The sequence below is a fragment of the Bombina bombina genome, chromosome 1, assembly GCF_027579735.1.
Source record: "Bombina bombina isolate aBomBom1 chromosome 1, aBomBom1.pri, whole genome shotgun sequence".
Classification (NCBI taxonomy): Eukaryota; Metazoa; Chordata; class Amphibia; order Anura; family Bombinatoridae; genus Bombina; species Bombina bombina.
In genome coordinates, this window is record NC_069499.1 from 1,470,634,443 (window position 1) to 1,470,641,987 (window position 7,545).

Genomic DNA, 7,545 nt, shown 5'->3' on the forward strand with positions numbered 1-7,545 from the left:
GGTTTCATGTCCCTTTAACCCCTTAACGACTGACGTACGTCTTATAAAAAAAATACAGTTAACGACGAGGACGTACCCCATACGTCGTCGTTAAGGGGTTAAAGGGGTTAATTTTTCTTTCATGATTCAGATAGAGAACACAATTTTAAACAACTTTCCAATTTACTTCTATTATTTCATTAGCTTTCTTCTCTTGTTATCCTTTGCTGAATAGGTTCTAGCTGCCGATTGGTGGATGCGTATATAATATATATATATAATATATATATATATATATATATATATATATATATATATATATATATATATATATATATATATATATATATATATATATATATATATATATATATATATATATATATATATATATATATATATATATATATATCTCGATTGTCATTGGCTCACGCATGTGTTCAGTCAGCAACCAGAAGTGCATTGCTGCTCATTCAACAAAGCATACCAAGAGAACAGAGAAAATTTGTTAATGGGGTAAATTAGAAAGTTGTTTAACATTTCCTGCTCTATCTGAATGATGAAACAAATATGTGGGGTTTCATATCCCTTTGAGTCTTAAAAACAACTTTGTAATATAATATTTATTTTGCCCTATTTCTGTGTAATTCAGCTCTGAAAACAGATCAGTCCTTAATTGGCTTTATCTAACAACTTCAAAGCAAACTTTATACTAACATTCTCTGGCTAGCCATGTAATCTGCAGACTCGGCCAAGAATGGCTTCTACAAATAAGGAAAATGGTGGCTACTGGAAAAACAATAACAAACAATATGTTAAACAAATGTGTTAAAGGGACATTATACATTCATTTTTTCTTTGCATAAATGTTTTGTAGATGATCTATTTATATAGCCCATGAAGATTTTTTATTTTTTTTTTAAAATGTTTAGTTTTGCTTATTTTTAAATAACATTGCTCTGATTTTCAGACTCCTAAGCAAGCCCCAAAGTTTTATTTGAATACCGTCAGCGACCTTCTCCAGCTTGCTCCTGTTTGTGTAAATGGTCTTTTCATATGCAAAAGAAGGGGGAGGGGTGTCTTATTTGCCACTTGCAGTGGGCTTTCCAGCTACCTTTTCAACAAAGCTAAACTGAGAGCTTCTAAGTAAGTTTTTAAACAGTTTTATACTGGATTTTTATATCGGTATCTGTGCATCTTATTCTTTATAGTAGTGTCTATTACATGGAGTTATATGAAAATGAGTGTATACTGTCCCTTTAAAGGGACAGTCTAGTCAAAATTAATTTCATGATCAGATAGGGCATGCAATTTTAAACAACTTTCCAATTTACTTTTATAATCCAATTTTCTTTGTTCTCTTGGTATTCCTTGTTGAAAGCTAAACCTAAGTAGGCTCATATGGTTATTTTATAATTACAAGGTGTTTACTGTCTGTCCCTTTAAGTTGTAAAGTATAGTACAAAGAATTTGGTCATATTGAAATGGTTTCTTGTTTAATGAATCTAGCAAACAAATGTATATAACTGTACACAAGCTATAAATGAGCAATTCATAAAACAGATTTTGACACCAGATTTGAACCAATGACCCATCATGTTTGCCCATATTTTATTCTTATTATTATTTCGTGATTCAGATAGAGCATGAAATGTTAAGCAACTTTCTTTATTCTCTTGGTATCTTTATTTGAAATGCAAGAATGTAAGTTTAGATGCAGGCCCATTTTTGGTGAACAACCTGGGTTGTCCTTGCTGATTGGTGGATAAATTCATCCACCAATAAAAAAAATGCTGTCCAGAGTTTTGAACCAAAAAAAAAAAAGCTTAGATGTGTTCTTTTTCAAATAAAGATAGCAAGAGAACAAAGAAAATTTGATAATAGGAGTAAATTAGAAAGTTGCTTGAAATTGCATGCTCTGTCTGAATCACAAAAGAAAACATTTGTTTTCAGTGTCCCTTTAAGTGACAGCACGAGATATCTTTATACATATCCCAGACATTCCACAATAGCTTAGACTCTGTACATACTACCTATATTGGAATTGTATTCCATCATCAGTCAACCACATCACCCTAATTTTCTGCTACAAACCAATGTATATACATAGAAGTATGAGCCAGCTGCAGACAAGAGGAGCACTGCGTGGTATAAAACATACAGACGTTAGATATGGAGGTAACGTACAGATAAAACACCTTAGTTGTGCTCATTGTATTCCCTGGGGCTCAGGTCGGACAAGCCTGGTGTTATAAAGTATAATCATGTCCATCAGAAACAAACGTGGTAATGTGCAAGGCCAGGAAAATTGTATAAGTGCACTAAGAAATTATGGCCAAGTTTTGGAGCTGCAAGATCGATCATATTCAGATTTGTTATACAGGGCCCTTAGAATTTTTTATTAAAATATTATATTCTGTTCTACCTAAATCACACGGCTACCTTTAGAGTGGGCAGGCTGCCCCTCCAGTGTACACAGTTCTCTCAGTGAGTCACAGCATCTGTTGTGAAATTTAAGTCAAATTTTCATGTTTGTAAATAACACTGAAGGATAAAAAAATATAACATTCCAACCACAGATTTTTAGACTGATGGTGGGCATATCATTTTTTATGATCTAGGAAGGGGAAGTCACACTGCCCATATCTCAGGAGATATGCCACTTTGTTTATCAAGTTAATTGACTTTCCCCCCCCCCCCCGTTATTAATTAACAAGACATGTCACAAAACACTGATATATCCACTCTGAATGCCTCCTGTAGGTGCTAAACTTGTATTTAGTGGAGGAATAAGTATCTCTAAAGAAATGATGTGCACAAGGTTCAACATATTTTTATTTTACAGAGACTAAAACCCTATCATCATGCTTGATTTTATTTTGTATTTGTTACTACCCATTCCCCAGCTTTGCACAACCAACATTGTTATATTAATATACTTTAGAACATTTAAACCTCTAAATTTCTGACGACAAGGAAGTTGGTTTCTTATTCAAGCTGTTTCTTATTTGTGAAAATTTCTTATTCATGGAAGTTGGTTTCTTATTCAAATTTTTTGTCAGACTGCTTTAAATTGACTTTAAAATAAAAATATATGTTTTATTTAAATAATAATAATATGATTCATATAATGTAGTTACACAGAGGTGGAATCCCTTTATACAACAATTGGATATACAAACTGGAAAAAAAGGCATACGTTGGCACCAATACTAATATTACTATTTTAAATAAGTAACTGATATTTTCAAATGGTTAATGACAATTGAGCCACTGATTTCACTATGAATATATACAGGGTGGGTCCCCCTGCATGTCATGCACCTGTGTTTAGCCTGGCCCAAAGGTGTTTTGGGCACAGAAATGAATGCCAATCATGGCATAGATGCTGTAATTCCAATTTTTTAATAAGTAAGATATTCCAAAGGGTTAATAATTATTGGGCCACCAATTTCACTATGAATATACACACGGTAGAACCCCCTTCCATGAGATGATTTTTTTTTTTAGCCTGGCCCAATGGAGTTTTGGGCACAGAAATGTATGCCAGCACTAGCATATGTGCTGTAATTACCATTGTTAAACAAGTAACTCATATTTTCAGAGGGTTAATGACCATTGGGCCACTGATTTTACTGTTAATATATGTAGGGTAGATCCACCTCCAAAACATTCAATTGTTTTTAGCCTGGTCCAATGGAGTTTTGGGCACATTAATTAATGCCAACACTGGCATAGGTGCTGTAATTACCATTTTTTAATTAGTAACTGATATTTTCAAAGGGTTAATAACCATTGGCCAACTGATTTCACTATGAATATACACAGGGTAGATACCTCTCCATGACATGCAGTTGTTTTTAGCCTGGCCTCACTAGAACTGTTTGTGCAATGCTGAATGCCGACAGCGTATGCTGTCCACATTCAGCGATTTCTGGAGGACAAAAATATCTGTTACTTTTTCAAAAATAGTCATTACAGCACCAATGACAGTGTTGGCATCAATTTCTGTGCCCAAAACACCATTGGGCCAGGCTAAAAACAATTGCATGTCATGGAGGGGGATATATCCTGTATATATTCATAGTGAAGTCAGTGGCCCAATGGTTATTAACCCTTTGAAAATATCAGTTACTTATTCAAAATAGTAATATTTGTATTGGTGCCAACGTATGCCCTTTTTTCCAGTTTGTAAATCCAATTGTTGTATAAAGGGATTCCTCCTCTGTGTAACTACATTATAGGAATCATTATTATTTAAGTAAAACCTATATTTTTATTTTAAAGTCAATTTAAAGCAGTCTGACAAAAAAAAAAAATTAATAAGTAACCAACTTCCATGAATAAGAAACAGAATTTCACGAATAAGAAACCAACTTCCTTGTCGTAAATTTCTGCCTGTTTCTAAGCCACTACAGATAGCCTATTATCACAACAGGAGACTGATAGTTTGTGTAGGTCATATAGATAACATTGTGCTCACACCCATTAAGTTATTTAAGCCATGTACTTAGGTGTGAGACAGCAACATAAAGAGTTGTGCAGGTGAAGACAGGGACTCTGCAAAATCCCTACAAATCCACAAACTGTAACAAATGCCCACAGCGCTTATTTTATCAAATGATCTTTATTTGTCACACAGACTTCACATATTAAAGGTTTAATATGTTTAGTCTGTGTGACAAATAAAGGTAATTTGATAAAATAAGCGCTGTGGACATTTGTTACAGTTTGTGGATTAAGTTTTTTAAGAGTCAGCACAAATTGTCTTACATGGAAGTCAGATAATGCATAGAAAGTCATGTGATCAGGAGGCTGTCAGAAGATGCTAAGGTATTCACAGAGGTAAAAGTGTATTAATATAACTGTTGGTTATGCAAAACTGAGGGTAATAAAGAGATTATCTTTCTCTTAAAACAATAACAATTCTGGTGTAGATTGTCTCTTGTAACCCACTATGATGGGTATTTGCATAGGTTAAACGCAGCATATAAGTAGTAGCAGTTACTATTACATTGTGATGTCCATTTACAGCACCAGTCTGCAGTGAGTATGCCCCATGTAAATGAGCAGGGGGAAATGTGCATGACCCCGCAGTTAGCAGGTATCACGAATAACAATTCCCTAAAAATACCCCTTCTCTGTTTATAGTTGATGACTTTTGCCTTAGAATATATATTTGTGTGTGTACTGATAAAACACATATATAACAAAAAATGAATAGAAAATAACAGTGCAGAAGAGATTGAAGTATTGTAAGAAGTTTGCATAGCGGAAGTTAGTTATTGAAAACCGCGCTTGATAACCCCCAGTTTGATTTAATCTGTGGAGTCTTCTACTTGCCACTAGTTTACTAAACACAAATAGCATCACCAGAACAGCAACTCTCACATCTGTTAAAGGGGGACAACAGTAAGCAGTAGGACACGCTTATTGTAGACTTCCTATTAGTGCTATTGTCCCGCTCAGTAATAAAGCCCCACAGGATCCCCCTCACCAACTGAGCTCCTGCAAGTTCACTGCTGTAGGGACAACGTGAGCCGCTCTAATTACAATACACAGACACTGCTAAAAGCAGAAAGCAGCGAAGCACTCTTCTTCTTCCCAGGAAGGGGCGGAGATGGAAGATGATTCTGAATGGGAGGACTAGTGAAGAGGAAGCGCCTCTCACACCGCTCTACCAGCTCACTGTCTGCCCTAATACGCTGAGCCTACAGGCCAATCGGTAAGAAGACGCCCTTAAGGTAGCAACGTAACAACGCTTTAGCAGCATATGGTAAATTGGTTTTGGAAAATGGGATAGGCCACTTTAAATATTGACAGTGCTTTAAAGCGTGAAGGTTTCACTGTTCCAATTCTGCAACTTGTAGATTATTTTAGTGCGTTTGCTGCAGTATAAACGTATAACGTTCTTTTACATTCAGTGCACGGTCTGCATTACTGATTTTAATTTACACGTATTATACTAACGGCTAGATTACGAGTTTTGCCTTATGGGTGAAAAAGCCTCATAACGATGTTTTTTGAGCTGCCGCTGGTATTACAAGTTTTGCATGTATAGGTGCACTGCACACTTTTTTTGGCCGTAACGCAGCATTACTACCGCAGCTTTCAAAAAGTCCTTTTTCAATGGGACTTCCACAGCGCCGGTATTACGAGTTTGCCTGTCCGGCCAAAAAGTGAGCGGTACAGCCTATACCGTCAAGATCCATACCGTAAACTGAAAGTCAGTAGTAATGGGTTTTACGTTACAAAGCTGTAGCATAAAACTCATAACTAAAGTGCTAAAAAGTACACTAACACCCATAAACTACCTATTAACCCCTAAACCAAGGCCCTCCCGCATCGCAAACACTAAAATAAAATTATTAACCCCTAATCTGCCGCTCACGACATTGCTGCCACTATAATAAACATATTAACCCCTAAACCGTCACACTTGCGCATCGTAAACACTAGTTAAATATTAACCCCAAATCTGCTTTCCCTAACATCGCCGCAACCTACATTACTGTTATTAACCCCTAATCTGCTGCCCCCAAAATCGCCGCCACTATACTAAAGTTAACCCTAAGTCTAACCCTAACACCCACTAACTTTAATATAATTAAAATAAATAAAAATAAAAATTACTATCATTAACTAAATAATACCTATTTAAAACTAAATACTTACCTGTAAAATAAACCCTAAGCTAGCTACAATATAACTAATAGTTACATTGTAGCTATCTTAGGTTTTATTTTTATTTCACAGCTAAATTTTGTATTTATTTTAACTAGGTAGAAACTACCTAGTTAAAATAAATACAAATTTATCTGTAAAATAAAACCTAACCTGTCTTACACTAACACCTAACCTTACACTACAATTAAATACATTACATTAATTAAAAACAATTAACTAAATTACACACAAAAAAAACTAAATTACACAAAATAAAAAGAAATGATCAAATATTTAAACTAATTACACCTAATCTAATAGCCCTATCAAAATAAAAAAGCCCCCCCCCCAAAATAAAAAAAAAACCTAGCCTAAACTGCCAATAGCCCTTAAAAGGGCCTTTTGTGGGGCATTGCCACAAAGAAATCAGTTCTTTTAACTGTTAAAAAAATAATACAAACAACCCCCCCAACAATAAAACCCACCACCCACACAACCAAGCGGCAAGAAGTGGTCCTCCAGACGGGCAGAAGTCTTCATCCAGACGGCATCTTCCATCTTCATCCTTCTGACGCGGAGCGGCTCCATCTTCAAGACATCCGGCACGGAGCATCCTCTTCTGTAGATGGATCTTCAATAATGAATTCTCCTTTAAATGACGTCATCCATTGCGTCCCTTGAATTCCGATTGGCTGATAGAATTCTATCAGCCAATCGGAATTAAAGGTGAAAAAATCCTATTGGCTGATGCAATCAGCCAACAGGATTGAGCTTCAATCCTATTTGCTGATCCAATCAGCCAATAGAATTGAGCTCACATTCTATTGGCTGTTCCAATTAGCCAATAGAATGCAAGCTCAATCCTATTGGCTGATTGGATCAGCTAATAGGATTGAAGCT

The 7,545-nt window shown here is 35.5% G+C and overlaps 1 protein-coding gene across 1 annotated transcript in view; it reads right to left on the reverse strand.

Moving 5' to 3' along the window:
• The window catches only part of FAAP100 (FA core complex associated protein 100), a 118,728-nt gene extending 113,169 nt beyond the window's left edge, over positions 1-5,559 (reverse strand). Inside the window, exon 1 of the mRNA XM_053706880.1 lies at positions 5,371-5,559. The gene's annotated coding sequence lies outside the window, so the exon portion shown is untranslated. The remainder of the gene's footprint in view (positions 1-5,370) is intronic.
• Positions 5,560-7,545: the final 1,986 nt, after the last annotated feature.